A 15739-nucleotide genomic window follows, 5' to 3' on the forward strand; every position below is an offset into this window, starting at 1 on the left:
TCCGAGTAAATTCCTCGGTTATGCATTGTTGAGTTTGACCTGGTTCCAACTTCAGGTCACTAAACGGACTGGATTATTGGCTACCTGCAGGAAATGGAGTAACATATGATTTTGGAAATGGATTCATACCATTCTTAGAGCTGGCGATGTGGCGGCCAGGGTCAATGTTATTGCAGGTGTAACGGAGACCCTTCCGTTGTCCACATGCCCCCTGCGATGGCAAGCATGTAGTCAAGGTGCCCATGTTCGGAGCATGGGAGCCCTGAAAGCTTCGGTGTGTAGGGGCCTGGAGTCAGTGCAGAGACTGCGCATCCGCTCTCTGCCAGGACATATGCCGGTTCCACCGGAGTACCGGAACGGACCTCCAGGGTTGGTAGCCCTGGAGTGGGGGTGTACCCCGGCGGCTAGCCTTACTACAGAAGGGATTATTTGTTCATGAATTTTCCTGAACAAACTCACGTGGCAGAGGGTGCACGTAAACACCCTCGTTTAGAAACCGCCGATTCGCCACAAGCGAAGCGGAAAAAAAGCAAGGAGAGTGATAGAATTAGAAAAGATGCTGATAAAATCAGTAAAGATTTGAGAAAAGCTTTGTTTGGTAATAATGTTCCCAAACCAAGATTTTTGGTCATTACAAAAGAGAATGGTAACTTCCAAAAGGTAAGTCCATTCTTAATTGCTAGAGAGATTACAAATTGTGCTGGTGGTCCTGTCAAGGAAATCCGTAAGACGTTTAACGGATTACATGTCGAAACTATAAACGACATGCAAAGTCAGAAAGTCCAGGCGTTGAAGAAGATCGGTGAATTTGCGGTTACTGTCCAACCGCATAGTACACTTAATTCATCTAGAGTTGTTGTTTGCCGTGATCTTCTTAACTGTACTGAAGAAGAAATAGTGCAGGAAATGTCTAGTCAGGGAGTGACACATTGTCGCAGACTTTCTATGAGACGAAATGGTGAGATTCTTCCTTCGGCCTCTCATGTATTGACATTCAATAGGCCAAGTCTTCCTGAAAAGGTACGAGCTGGCATCCATCGGCTTGATGTACGGGCATTTATTCCGCAGCCGATGAGATGTTTTAGATGTCAACGTTTCGGACACACTGCCGCTAGATGTGAAGCGCAGGAAATTTGTATATGCGGATCGAAGATTCATGAGGGTGATCCATGTAAAGACCCTCCAGTCTGCATTAATTGTAAAGGGCACCATAACTGTCGATCCAGGAACTGCCCAGTATACAAATCAGAAACAGCCATTCAGGAGGTTAAAACGCTTCAAAAAGTCAGTTACCCTGAAGCGAAGAAGATTGTAAACCTACGTACACCTAGACCATCGACTTCATACGCAGAAGCAGCTGCTGCTCCCCCCACACCTAAAATCAACGTGGAGCAGTTGCTTAATACGATGGCACCAAGTCTCGCGACAGTGATAGAAAGAATCATTGATTCCAAGATCGAGTCGACTCATCAGATACAACAAAGTAAACATGAGAAGGCTCAATCCCAGACTGACGTCGCCGACAGAAGACCCGTACCAGCGCAGTTTAAAAAACCGGCAAAATCCTCGATTATAACTCCAGCAATAGACGTAATGAAGAAAAATCTTGATCTATCCAACAAAGATCTAAAGATCACCCCGACGACGAGTCATATAGCTAAGGATACTGTGACAAGAGTACAGGAAAAATCTGCGTCAACCAAAATGGAGGTGCAAGTAACTATCGAAAAAGCACCAGACACAGACGATATTAAAACCGTACCTACAGAGGCCCCAAAAGCTCAGAGAACAACTGTGGCGAGAGCATCTGTATCAGCCGGCCCAAGCACAGCCTTAGATATCGAATCGAGTTCATCAGCCGCCGAAAGTGCATCGGTTGCAAGTTTAGACTCAATTGCAACGATGCTCACAGCACCATTGAAGCTTTCATCACCAGATGTAAGCCGGCGAACGTCATTGGCGTCAGAAAGAGAAGACGAAGCCATGTCCGAAGCCTCAGACACTCTGTCGTCGGAAGTTGAGGCCGTTCGCAGGATGGAAAAGCGGTGTAAAAAAGGTTGGCCGAAAGGAAAGCCTAGGCGGTAATTTGTGGATTCGAAGTTAGGAGAACATAAATTTTTGAACATTTTTGATTCATAGAAATGTGAATAATTGAACCTTTTTTTTTATTTTTTTTTGAAGTGGGATGGGGCTAATGACCAAAGTAGTCGATGCCCCTAAAAACCTCAAAAAAAAAAAAAAAAAAAAAAAAAAAATAATAATAATAATGCCCTGAGGTAGATATTCCCCACGTCCGGAACACAACATCTACGTTCCACGTCCAGGGCGGTAACAGCTGTACTCAAGTACATTACATATAGCTGGCTAACGGGGTTCCGAGTGTTGTTTCTCGGATATACTTTCTTCGGTCGATTTACATCCATAGGCCGAATTACAGGACTGGACTTTACGGCCACCTGCAGATACGACATTTTTAACGATTACGGAAATGGATTTATACCGCCTTTAGAGCTGGCGATGTGGCGGCCACGGTCAAAGTTATTTGCAGGTGTAACGGAGACCTTTCGTCGTCCACATGCCCCCTGCGATGGCAAGCATGTAGTTAAGGTGCCCATGTTCGGAGCATGGGAGCCCTGAAAGCTTCGGTGTGTAGGGGCCTGGAGTCAGTGCAGAGACTGCGCATCCGCTCTCTGCCAGGACATATGCCGGTTCCACCGGAGTACCGGAACGGACCTCCAGGGTTGGTAGCCCTGGAGTGGGGGTGTACCCCGGCGGCTAGCCTTACTACAGAAGGGATTATTTGTTCATGAATTTTCCTGAACAAACTCACGTGGCAGAGGGTGCACGTAAACACCCTCGTTTAGAAACCGCCGATTCGCCACAAGCGAAGCGGAAAAAAAGCAAGGAGAGTGATAGAATTAGAAAAGATGCTGATAAAATCAGTAAAGATTTGAGAAAAGCTTTGTTTGGTAATAATGTTCCCAAACCAAGATTTTTGGTCATTACAAAAGAGAATGGTAACTTCCAAAAGGTAAGTCCATTCTTAATTGCTAGAGAGATTACAAATTGTGCTGGTGGTCCTGTCAAGGAAATCCGTAAGACGTTTAACGGATTACATGTCGAAACTATAAACGACATGCAAAGTCAGAAAGTCCAGGCGTTGAAGAAGATCGGTGAATTTGCGGTTACTGTCCAACCGCATAGTACACTTAATTCATCTAGAGGAGTTGTTGTTTGCCGTGATCTTCTTAACTGTACTGAAGAAGAAATAGTGCAGGAAATGTCTAGTCAGGGAGTGACACATTGTCGCAGACTTTCTATGAGACGAAATGGTGAGATTCTTCCTTCGGCCTCTCATGTATTGACATTCAATAGGCCAAGTCTTCCTGAAAAGGTACGAGCTGGCATCCATCGGCTTGATGTACGGGCATTTATTCCGCAGCCGATGAGATGTTTTAGATGTCAACGTTTCGGACACACTGCCGCTAGATGTGAAGCGCAGGAAATTTGTATATGCGGATCGAAGATTCATGAGGGTGATCCATGTAAAGACCCTCCAGTCTGCATTAATTGTAAAGGGCACCATAACTGTCGATCCAGGAACTGCCCAGTATACAAATCAGAAACAGCCATTCAGGAGGTTAAAACGCTTCAAAAAGTCAGTTACCCTGAAGCGAAGAAGATTGTAAACCTACGTACACCTAGACCATCGACTTCATACGCAGAAGCAGCTGCTGCTCCCCCCACACCTAAAATCAACGTGGAGCAGTTGCTTAATACGATGGCACCAAGTCTCGCGACAGTGATAGAAAGAATCATTGATTCCAAGATCGAGTCGACTCATCAGATACAACAAAGTAAACATGAGAAGGCTCAATCCCAGACTGACGTCGCCGACAGAAGACCCGTACCAGCGCAGTTTAAAAAACCGGCAAAATCCTCGATTATAACTCCAGCAATAGACGTAATGAAGAAAAATCTTGATCTATCCAACAAAGATCTAAAGATCACCCCGACGACGAGTCATATAGCTAAGGATACTGTGACAAGAGTACAGGAAAAATCTGCGTCAACCAAAATGGAGGTGCAAGTAACTATCGAAAAAGCACCAGACACAGACGATATTAAAACCGTACCTACAGAGGCCCCAAAAGCTCAGAGAACAACTGTGGCGAGAGCATCTGTATCAGCCGGCCCAAGCACAGCCTTAGATATCGAATCGAGTTCATCAGCCGCCGAAAGTGCATCGGTTGCAAGTTTAGACTCAATTGCAACGATGCTCACAGCACCATTGAAGCTTTCATCACCAGATGTAAGCCGGCGAACGTCATTGGCGTCAGAAAGAGAAGACGAAGCCATGTCCGAAGCCTCAGACACTCTGTCGTCGGAAGTTGAGGCCGTTCGCAGGATGGAAAAGCGGTGTAAAAAAGGTTGGCCGAAAGGAAAGCCTAGGCGGTAATTTGTTGATTCGAAGTTAGGAGAACATAAATTTTTGAACATTTTTGATTCATAGAAATGTGAATAATTGAACCTTTTTTTTTATTTTTTTTTGAAGTGGGATGGGGCTAATGACCAAAGTATCGATGCCCCTAAAAACCTCAAAAAAAAAAAAAAAAAAAAAAAATAATAATAATAATAATGCCCTGAGGTCGATATTCCCCACGTCCGGAACACAACATCTACGTTCCACGTCCAGGGCGGTAACAGCTGTACTCAAGTACATTACATATAGCTGGCTAACGGGGTTCCGAGTGTTGTTTCTCGGATATACTTTTTTCGGTCGATTTACATCTATAGGCCGAATTACAGGACTGGACTTTACGGCCACCTGCAGATATGACATTATTAACGATTACGGAAATGGATTAATACCGCCGTTAGAGCTGGCGATGTGGCGGCCACGGTCAAAGTTATTTGCAGGTGTAACGGAGACCTTTCGTCGTCCACATGCCCCCTGCGATGGCAAGCATGTAGTTAAGGTGCCCATGTTCGGAGCATGGGAGCCCTGAAAGCTTCGGTGTGTAGGGGCCTGGAGTCAGTGCAGAGACTGCGCATCCGCTCTCTGCCAGGACATATGCCGGTTCCACCGGAGTACCGGAACGGACCTCCAGGGTTGGTAGCCCTGGAGTGGGGGTGTACCCCGGCGGCTAGCCTTACTACAGAAGGGATTACTTGTTCATGAATTTTCCTGAACAAACCAACGTGGCAGAGGGTGCACGTAAACACCCTCGTTTAGAACCAGCCGTTTCGCCTGAGGCAAAACGGAGGAAGAGTACGGAGAGTAAGAAGATAGAGATTGAGGCTAGAAAAAGCTTACAGAAGGCTTTTTTTAAAAGTAGTAATTTACCGAAACCTAAATATTTGGTCATTACAAAGGAGGATGGAAATTTCTCGAGGGTGAGTCCTTTTCTCATCGCTCGAGAAATAAACAAATGTGCTGGAGGCCCTGTAAAGGAAATACGGAAAACTTTTACGGGACTTCATGTAGAGACTGTTAATGATATACAGTCTCAGAAGATTTTAGGGCTGAAGAAAATTGGAGAGCTAGCGGTACGCGTTGATCCCCACGGCACGCTCAACACCTCAAGGGGTGTTGTGGTCTGTCGGGATCTTTTAAACTGTTCGGAGCAAGAGATTGTAGAGGAGCTGGCAGCACAAGGAGTAATAGAGTGCCGTCGGTTGAACATGAGAAGGAACGGTGAGGTCTTACCCTCGGCTTCTCATGTCCTTACTTTCAACCGGCCTACTTTGCCAGAAAAGATAAGAGCGGGGATTCACCGTTTGGATGTGCGGGCATTTGTCCCACAGCCGATGAGGTGCTTCAAGTGCCAACGCTTTGGCCACACCGCTCTTAGATGCGAAAGACCGCAAATATGCGTGTGCGGTGAAGAGGTGCATGAGGGAGAGCCATGTAAAGAGCCTCCTACATGTATAAACTGCAAAGGAGCGCATTCTTGTAGATCAAGGAATTGTCCTGTCTACAAAGATGAGGTAGCTGTGCAGGAAGTAAAAACCCTACAAAAAGTCAGCTACTTCGATGCAAAAAAAATAGTTAACGCCCGTAAGCCTAGAGCAGCAACATCTTATGCTCAGGCTGCGGCTACTGTTCCTGCTCCTGCTCCGATTGCTGTAGATGAGGTACAAATTATAAATAAACTTGCTCCCACTTTGGCTAACATGATTGAGAGGATCATCGAAAACAAGATGAAACCTTTTGGCAATAAAGAACTTGTTAAGCCAAAGATAGTGATACAGCCTGCTGAAGATAAGTCGATAAAAGTGAAAGTTGCTCCTCCAGAAAAGAAAACGGACAACAAACCTGAATGTCAAGTCCGTCTCAGCGAGATCCTCGATGAAAAGAAAAAGGCGATACCTACAGAGTCTGTTATGGAGGCTCCCAAGCCTCCTGTAACTGAAGTGGCCTCTAAGCCTCAGAGGCCACAAAAAATCACACAGGGGGGGCGAGTGTCCCCCCTCCCACAGGCGGTGACCGGTGCGACCCCCGTGTTGGGGAGCGGGCAGGTTGTCGCCTCTCAATCGGCGCCTGAAACCGGCGCCGATCCATGCCCGTCGTCGTCGGCGGCTTCGGTGGTCTCCGATACGGAGACCGGAAGCCTTACAGGCGACGACCTTCTCCGCGAACACGATGCTGTTCGCAGGATGGAGAAGAAAAGGAAAAAGGGATGGCCGAAAGGAAAACCCAGGCAATAATTTAATTAAAAATTAAAAATTAGCGAGTCGATTGTACAATGGAACATCAATGGATGTTTTTCAAACATCCATGAGCTCCAACGCTTGGTACACGACGTAGACCCGATTTGTATATGTCTGCAAGAAACGCATTTCCGCCGAAATGAAAATTTTAAATTAAAAGGATTCGATATATTTCGGCGAGATCAACCGCCAAATGTAAGAGTTAGAGGTGGAGTAGCTATATTAACATCGACTAGAGCTACCACCGAAGCGGTTGTTCTAAACACCAACCTACAAGCGGTCGCCGTTAGAATGAAGCGACCGCTTAAGATCACTGTGTGCAGCATATACTTACCGAATTACGATTGGAATAAGGATGACATAGAAAGATTAATTTCCGAGCTTCCCCCACCTGTTTTACTGGTGGGTGATTTTAACGCTCATAATTCTCTCTGGGGATCGGATCGAGTAGATCCCCGTTGAAGAGAACTGGAAGGGTTCCTGATGAATTCTGAACTTATTATTTTAAATGACGGATCAGGAACCTTTTTCAATGCCAGAGATGGATCGACGTCCTGTATAGATCTTGCACTCATAAGCGGATCGATAGCACCGAGGTACAGCTTCCATGTTATAGACGATCTGCATGGAAGCGATCATTTCCCGGTGCAAATTGTAACTGATGTTACTAGAACAATATATCCCATCCCTAAAAGATGGTTATTTGAAAAGGCAGACTGGACGAGCTTCACAGCTAGAACGATGCTCCCAGAAACAACCGGAGTTATCGGAGACGATGTCGACGCCATAACAAATGCAATAATCGAGTCGGCATCGAGATATATTCCCAAAACATCTGGGAAACTTACAAAGAAACCCGTTCCATGGTGGAACGATGAAATAAGTGAAGCTATAAAAAGAAAGAAAAGGGCGTATAATGCCTTTAAGAAGCGTCCTAGTATAGAAAATCTTGTTGCCTTTAAGAAATACAGGGCGTATGCAAAACGTGTTATGATAGATTCGAAAAAACGATCCTGGCAGCAATACGTGTCATCCATTGACAAAACTACTACTGCATCAGATGTTTGGAGGAAAGTGAAGGCGATTTGTGGGCGTAATGATTTTACTCCCATAACTAGCCTTCAAGATGAAGATGAAGATGAAATAAAAGACACTCCATATGAAATTGCAGAGTTGTTATCCAATCATTTCGAAAAGGCCAGCAAAACGGCCAACTACGAGGAAGGTTTTCGAACCAAAAAAGAAGAACACGAAGGTCTACTAAATTTTGGAACTGAGTATAATTACTCATATAATGTACCATTTAAAATGGAAGAATTCGCGAAGGCGTTGGAAAAATCAGGTAACACAGCTGCTGGTCCGGATGAAATCCACTATAATATGATCAGGCAGCTGAATACCACTGCAAAGTGTAGATTATTAGAACTTTATAATAAAATATGGCGGGATGGAACGTACCCGCAGCAGTGGAAAAAAGCTCATGTTGTTCCAGTACCAAAGAAAAATAAAAATTTAACAGACCCCAATAGCTACCGTCCTATTTCTTTGACGTGTGCTATGGGGAAAATATTGGAAAAAATGATTAATAATCGACTCGTCTGGGTTTTGGAAAAAGAAAACCTGATATCACCGTATCAAGCAGGTTTTCGACAATACCATTCTACCACTGATCAAATGATCAGCTTAGAGGACATTATATATAACAGCTTTATTACAAGGAAACATTGTGTCGGAGTCTTCTTCGATCTTCAGAAGGCTTTCGATATGACCTGGCGTCATGGTATAATGCTCCAGTTACATGAATGGGGCATTCGTGGCAATTTGCCTATACTGCTCAGCAACTACATGAATGACCGTACCTTCCAAGTACGCGTCAACAACGAATATTCATGTGAAAGAATCTTGGAAAATGGCATACCACAAGGTTCGCCGTTGAGCGGTACCTTGTTTACCATTGCCATTAATAAATTGATATTAGCCATTCCAGTAGAAATCAGCAAAAGCGTCTATGTTGATGATCTGGCAATCGTATATGCCAGCAACAAGACTGCTATAGTGAGGTACAAATTGCAACGAGCGATCAATGCTCTAAATGAAGTTGCAAGGAATACAGGATTCCAATTCTCACCAGAAAAAACGTGCTGTGTACACTTTTGTAGGAAGAGAATTCCTCATCAAAGTCCTGCTCTGACAATTGATGATAATCCAATACAATATAAAGACAGCGTAAGGTATTTAGGACTAGTATTGGATAAATCCCTCACATGGGGATTACATATACAGGACTTGAGTGATAGATGCAAAAGAGCCCTAAACATTATAAAATGTTTATCGAACCTAAATTGGGGCTCAGGAAAAGAGACATTATTGAGACTGTATAAAGCATTGGTTCAATCTAAACTAGACTACGGATGTATCGTATATTCATCCGCTAGAAAGTCGCACTTAAGAAAGTTAGACGTAGTTCATAATAGCGGAATAAAATACGCAACAGGTGCTTTCCGCACAAGTCCGGCGGCTAGTCTGATGTCTGAAGCCGGAATAATGCCACTACATTATAGAAGAGAGATCCTCTTGTTAAGATATGCAGCAAATATATGGGCTTTCCCTGCCCATATAAACAATAAATTGTTTATGAATCATCCCATGGCTGCATTATACGAACGTCGTGCTACCTATTCCAGACCAGCCGGAATTAGGTACCACGAATTAAGAAGGAAATATGAAATTGCTATACCAGAGACACTAGCAATTTCTACTAGAGAAATACCGCCATGGCTCTTGCCATCGGTAAATACAAGTTTGCATCTCTCTCAAGGAGAAATAAAAAAGAAACCAGCAGTGATCATCCAGCAAGATTTTTTAGCAACCGTCAGTAGTTACGAAGAACATATTAAAATTTATACTGACGGTTCTAAAACTGAACATGGTGTTGGATGCTCGATATATGTAAATGAAGAAGCCCACTGTTGGAGACTGCCAGATGTGGCCAGTGTCTACACGGCAGAGCTCACTGCAATTCAGCAAGCTCTTCGCTACACTGAACACTATTGCGAAGAGAGAGTGCTAATATGTTCCGACTCATTAAGTGCACTTGTCGCAATTCGGAACAAGAACATTAAGGATGTCCTAATTGCAAACATCCTGTCCATTTTATACGTTCTAAAACAACGAGGACAGCGATGCGTATTTGTATGGACTCCGGGGCATGCTGGTATTACAGGTAATGAAATCGCAGACGAAGCTGCCAGAAAGGCAACAGTCTGCGATGATTTGGATGCATTTCCTGTAAGAGTGGCAGATATTAAAAACCGTCTAACAAATATAGTAAGAAACAAGTGGAACGCTGAATGGAGGAGTTTAAATACAAAATTAAACTCAGTTAAAACTTCTCCTTATAAATGGAAAAGCGACTTTAAATTGACTCGCCGTGAACAAGTAGCGGTGACCAGACTTAGAATCGGTCACACGCGATTAACAAATTTATATTTGTTAACCGGCGAAGTGAGACCAATGTGCGGTGTTTGCAATAAAACACTGACAATCAAGCATCTAATAGAAGAGTGTACCACTTATGAGGACCTCAGAAAGAGGTTCTGTTTTACAAATAATATTAGTGCTGATCTGGATAATGGAAATGAAGAAAATATAGTTGCATTTTTACACGCCAGTGGACTTCTTAAAAGTCTGTAAAATGGAAGTTTAAAGCTGTGGAAAAAGATACTCTAAGCGGTAGTTATATATATATATACATATAGAAGAAAGAGGAAAGATATGGTATTGAGAAGATTAATTATAATTTTAAGTTCATGGTCTTTTGAGAACCTATCTCAAATTTTAATATTGGGGCCCTTTACACCCCGTAAGTGTTTGTGATTGTCCTTGTCTTTCATGTTTTAATGTTTATTGTGAAGTTTGTGTTTTTAAATAAAATGTAAGGGCCCTTTACACCCTTACATATGACGATCCTGATGGAGATATTAATTTTCTTTTAAAGAATGTGACGAGGGCTAATGACCTTAGCAGTCGATGCCCGTAAAAATTCAGTTAAAAAAAAAAAAAAAAAAAAAAAATAAAAAAAATAATAATAATAATAATAATAATAATAATAATAATAATAATAATAATAATAATAATAATATATATATAAAAGTAGATACTGATTCTAGAGTTTGAAATAAGGAAAAACATTCATATAGATGATATACGTTCGAAAACGCTTTGTTAACGAGTTAACAAAAGTTAGCGAAAACTTCGCGCGAATTTCAGTTCCTCCCGGGGAAATTTTGGTAAATTAGGGGTTGGGGCTGATGGTTTCATATGTTTCTTGATCTAAAAAATCGAATAAAACTGTTCCAGAACTATTTCCTCTAGTTTTCATGATATTCAAAGTAAAACAGAAAAATCTGGTGAGGAAAAATATACTTTTAAGTTTGACAACAGTAATTGTGTTAAATGAATAATAAATATATGTGTACATTTTATTATCAAAAACATGTAGAAAATTTTATTCAGAAAAAATTGATTTAATAATGTCTATGAAAAACAAAAAAAACAAAAACAGCTGTTTTTAGTACAATAAATTGAAAAATTGAAATATTTTTAATTTATTTTTTAAAAACACTCAATTTGGTTTATATTGTAATAATTCTTACAAGACTGCCAAAAAAAGGAGTCTAATGTATTAGGGTGTATGTACGTACGTATGTTAGTTCTAATGTAGAAGCTCAAACGGCTGAACCGATTTAGATGTATAACTCCGCGTTCGAATCTTTACGTTACTGGGAATGTCATAGAGTGTGTGTGTGTATGTTTGTATATAAGTTAAAAAAAATTATATGATTTTTTGACGGGCAGTATGTGCGATCATGTAAGCATGATCGAATATTGGTCCCTTGAAATTCGAATTAAAAAGGTTTGACTGTATATATATATTTAAAAGTAGGTGACTCAAAGGGAAAGGAAAATTATTTGGAAACTGATTCTAGAGTTTGAAATAAGGAAAAATGTTTATACAGATATATGTTCGAAAACGCTTTGTTATCGAGTTACGGCTAGCGAAAAATTTCGCTGGCCTTTTTTTCGCCGGATCGAGTATAGTAGGAAAAAAGTCTCCGTGCTCGCGGAATGAGAGAATAAAAACTGTTAAAATTTATATCTCAGTACCGTTCTTAACAAACTTCATCTACTCGTTGTTTAAGGTTCGCAAAAATTAGAGAGCACGTTACGATGGTGCGTCGAAACTATATTAAAGAACAATGTTTGTCAGTTTTTCATTTTAGCAGTCGTGTTTTTTAATTTTTAATATCTATATCTTTCTTTTTGCTATGAAAGAGTGTTAATCAACAGCTATAATCATTAATCCGGTAAAAATTGGTAGCATATGAAAAAATTCCATGCCTGACCGGGATTCGAACTCGGGACCTCCGTACGAAATGCCGAGATGCTACTTACTCGGCCACGGCGGTCGGTATTTAGATCGAATTTTGTAACAGCTACCGTTAGATGATAATGTTTTTGTAAAGTAAGCAAAAAAAAAAAAACCACGTCTGACTTAGATTCGAACCTAGAACCTCCGGATGAAATGTTATAATAAAAGATAATTCAAACGGTCGGACGAGTGATTTTTTTTTCTATGCCTACGGTTATACATATTCTAGAATTAAACGAGCTAAATTTTATTAGAAATAATTTCAAGATCTGACACACCGGTTGTGTCGGATGAAATTTTATTTTTATTTTAAGCAATTTATTTTAATTATCGGTCGCCAAAAGGATTGCGAATTTAAGTAAAATTTTTAGATAAGAATAACGTGTTAGGAGACCATCCAGAGACAGTTCACGACAGATGTAATATTAATAATATGCGTCACCTCTCATGACACAAACGAATTAAAAACAAAGATGAGAAATAATAAAGTAACAAAATATAAAAGTCATCCGAGTGAAGTTACAAATGTTAAAGTCTGACAAAGCAGATAAAAACAGTGGTCTAAGTTTAAAGAGTTAAAAAGTAAGCCGAATGAGAACGCAAGCATATTTATTTATAAACATAGAATAGATTTACTTTTGTTTATGAATATATATATATATATATATATATATATATATATATATATATATAAAGAAAGTAAAAAGCAATGAATATAATACTGTTCTTAATTCGTGTTAAAATTACTTCAAGAATATACTTAATAAATAAAAAATATGTAATTTTTTTTATAAGGAGTAAAAATGAGACGGATATGTGTTGAAAAAAAAAAGTTAAAATAGGCTCAATATTATTTACTCGACACTGATCCTAGTCTCTTTTATGGAATTACCGAAGACTACAGTTATTCCTCATAACACAGAATTAAAAAAAAATGTTTATAACAAAGTAATATATAACAAATAAAAATCTTAAAGTTTTTTATTTATTTCTTTTTTTCGTAATCCTTCTTATTTCTAATATATTCCACATACCTTTCTTAATACTTCTATTATTATTTTTAATTTAATTTCTCCAGTTTATCACCATCCTTCAGATTTCTCTCGTTTTTACATTCGCCTCTCTCTCTTCATAATTTTCACTATAACGTCTTTATTTTTTTTAAACGATGTTATAATGATTATGAAAGGTATTTTTTTTTTAATTGTTACGGAAGAGTGGGAATCAATAGCTACGGTCATTAACCCGGTTGAAATTGGTAGCGTATGAAAAGATAACATGTTTGACCAGGAATCGAACCCAGGACCTCTCCGCACAAAATGCCTAGTTAAATAAATTCAGATTTATTTTTTCTTCTTATAATAATGTTATATTATATCAACTAAAAAAAAAATTAACTGAATTATATTACAGTAGAACTCAAATTATGTGGATTATAAGATTGTGATATACGATGGTCGCTCAGAAAATTGTTTAACTGAAAACAAAATATACGATTTTTCAAAATATTTCAACGTAGTCATTTTGTAATACATTTAGATCAACGACTGTGCAACTTTTTAATACTCTCAATATAGCGCGATTTCTTAAATTCTGTAAAATAATTGGTTGTTTCAGCTTTGACCTCATCATTTGGAATGAATCTTCATCCGGTGAGCAATTTCTTCAGTTTTGTGAAGAGAATGAGATCACTTGACCCATATTCGGCGATTACGTAGCATGGTGAAGCACTTCAGAATGAAATTAAGGAGTTTTGCACCAACAACCCGAGGTATACGCTCATCTTGACCCCCATAGGGGAGCCGCCTTGTGACGATCCCGGTCGCCACACCACCCTCTCCGTTCATAGCCCTGATGGACTTTACCAAAAATGATCTTCAAGACCCTAAATACTTGATTACATATCTCACTCATCAGCACGGCCTCTTATTAGGATGGCACCGACACAAACGCCTCATAAAACATTTCCATCGGTGTTAAAACCCATCAATTAACAAAAAAATATTCTTCAACCTCGAGTAAACCGAATCAAAAAACCGACAGCTAATGAAAATTTAAAAATTGAGCAAAAACAAAACATTACTCTCATACCCTCAAAAATTGTTCGCAACATCGCAACACAATAGTAAAGCGAACAAAATTACCAATCAACCCACGAACGTACCAAACAACAACCGGGAAAAAATTCCGAATGCGCCTACTTTGGCGAAAAAGCACACAAACGGGTCCCCAACCACCCAGGCTACTGTTTTAAACAAAAAACCCTCTACAGTTCTTTCTAGCGTCAAAAAGCTTATAAATCTTTCAACAATGCTCCAGTCATCTCCACTTTACAGTTAGTCTACAGATGCAGACTCAAACGGATACTTTCAAGCACTCTTACCAGCTCTGCACACCTAAACTTATATTTTTGAGCAGAAGTGTAGCACATAATCCGATACTAAGTACTGACGACACCGATTCGAGACGGTCAAGCCAAATCGAACCAACGTCCCGAAAGGAACTGAGTCACATATCGGTTCAGGAAGATCCATGAGGCGACTCCCAACGCCCTTATGTCTGGAAAGATACCATGCATATACCATCCATCTGTCGTCTCATCCCACTTGTCCAGCCAAATCCTAAAACCTTCCTTCTCTGTTTTCCGAAAACGTTACGCAGTTGGTTCACCCGACTTCTTCGCAGCGGAATGTAACTGACGTTCCTACATAAGGACATCAATTGGTTTAACACCCACAATAACAAGAATATAGTGAAACTTAATACTCGCCTATTATGGGACTATGGGTTATATACTTTCCGGTAGGCAGGCCTGGGGAAATGCGGAGAAGCTAGCTACTAGAATATTGAAGACAAAATCCCGTGACGGTTGGGATCTCGATCGTTTGTAATCGTGCGTGTGTTTAGTTAGGGAGGGCAGCCTCGATCTGGAGAGGACGGTTCGCCGAGGTGGACCGTTCTTGATGCGGGATCGGGGTCCTCTTGTAGTAGTTTTTGATTAATGACAACTGGAAGCTGGATAGCCTCATATAGGAACACTGCTAAAAAGCTGGACAGGAAGTGGGGTACTCTAATGTGTTGCTTACAAATATAATATATAATAAAGATCCGACCTGCCATGCCGATAGGTGGGAAGGGCTGTTAGAGTAGAAAGGACACCCCCTACGCTGTTCTATGCTTAATTGTGGGTTCGGCGTAAGGGATTAAGGAAAAAAAAGGTGTCAAAATGTCAAGATCCGTGAAAACCGCATATGCCCAAATCGAGTCGATTACAATAATTTCCCTTCTAGAATTATAGCGCTATCTAGACGGAAAAGTAATATATAAAGTCGGTTTCGATATGATAAACGTTTAAAAAAAATTCTATTTTGGTTGTTAGTAAATACAGGAATTTTTTGCTTTTAACAATGAGTTTTGAAAACGCTATTAGTGCGTAAACAATTTCCTAACTTCAGTTAACAATCAAAAGTAAAACGAGTTATAAAATAAAAAATAATTTTCATTAAATCTATTGGAAATCACCGCTTTCGATTTCTTGTGACTAAATAAAATAGCATTCTCTATACAGAGAAATTTTCATACCAAATTTCATCC

This window comes from Lycorma delicatula, chromosome 12 (assembly GCF_047948215.1).
Source record: "Lycorma delicatula isolate Av1 chromosome 12, ASM4794821v1, whole genome shotgun sequence".
NCBI lineage: Eukaryota > Metazoa > Arthropoda > Insecta > Hemiptera > Fulgoridae > Lycorma > Lycorma delicatula.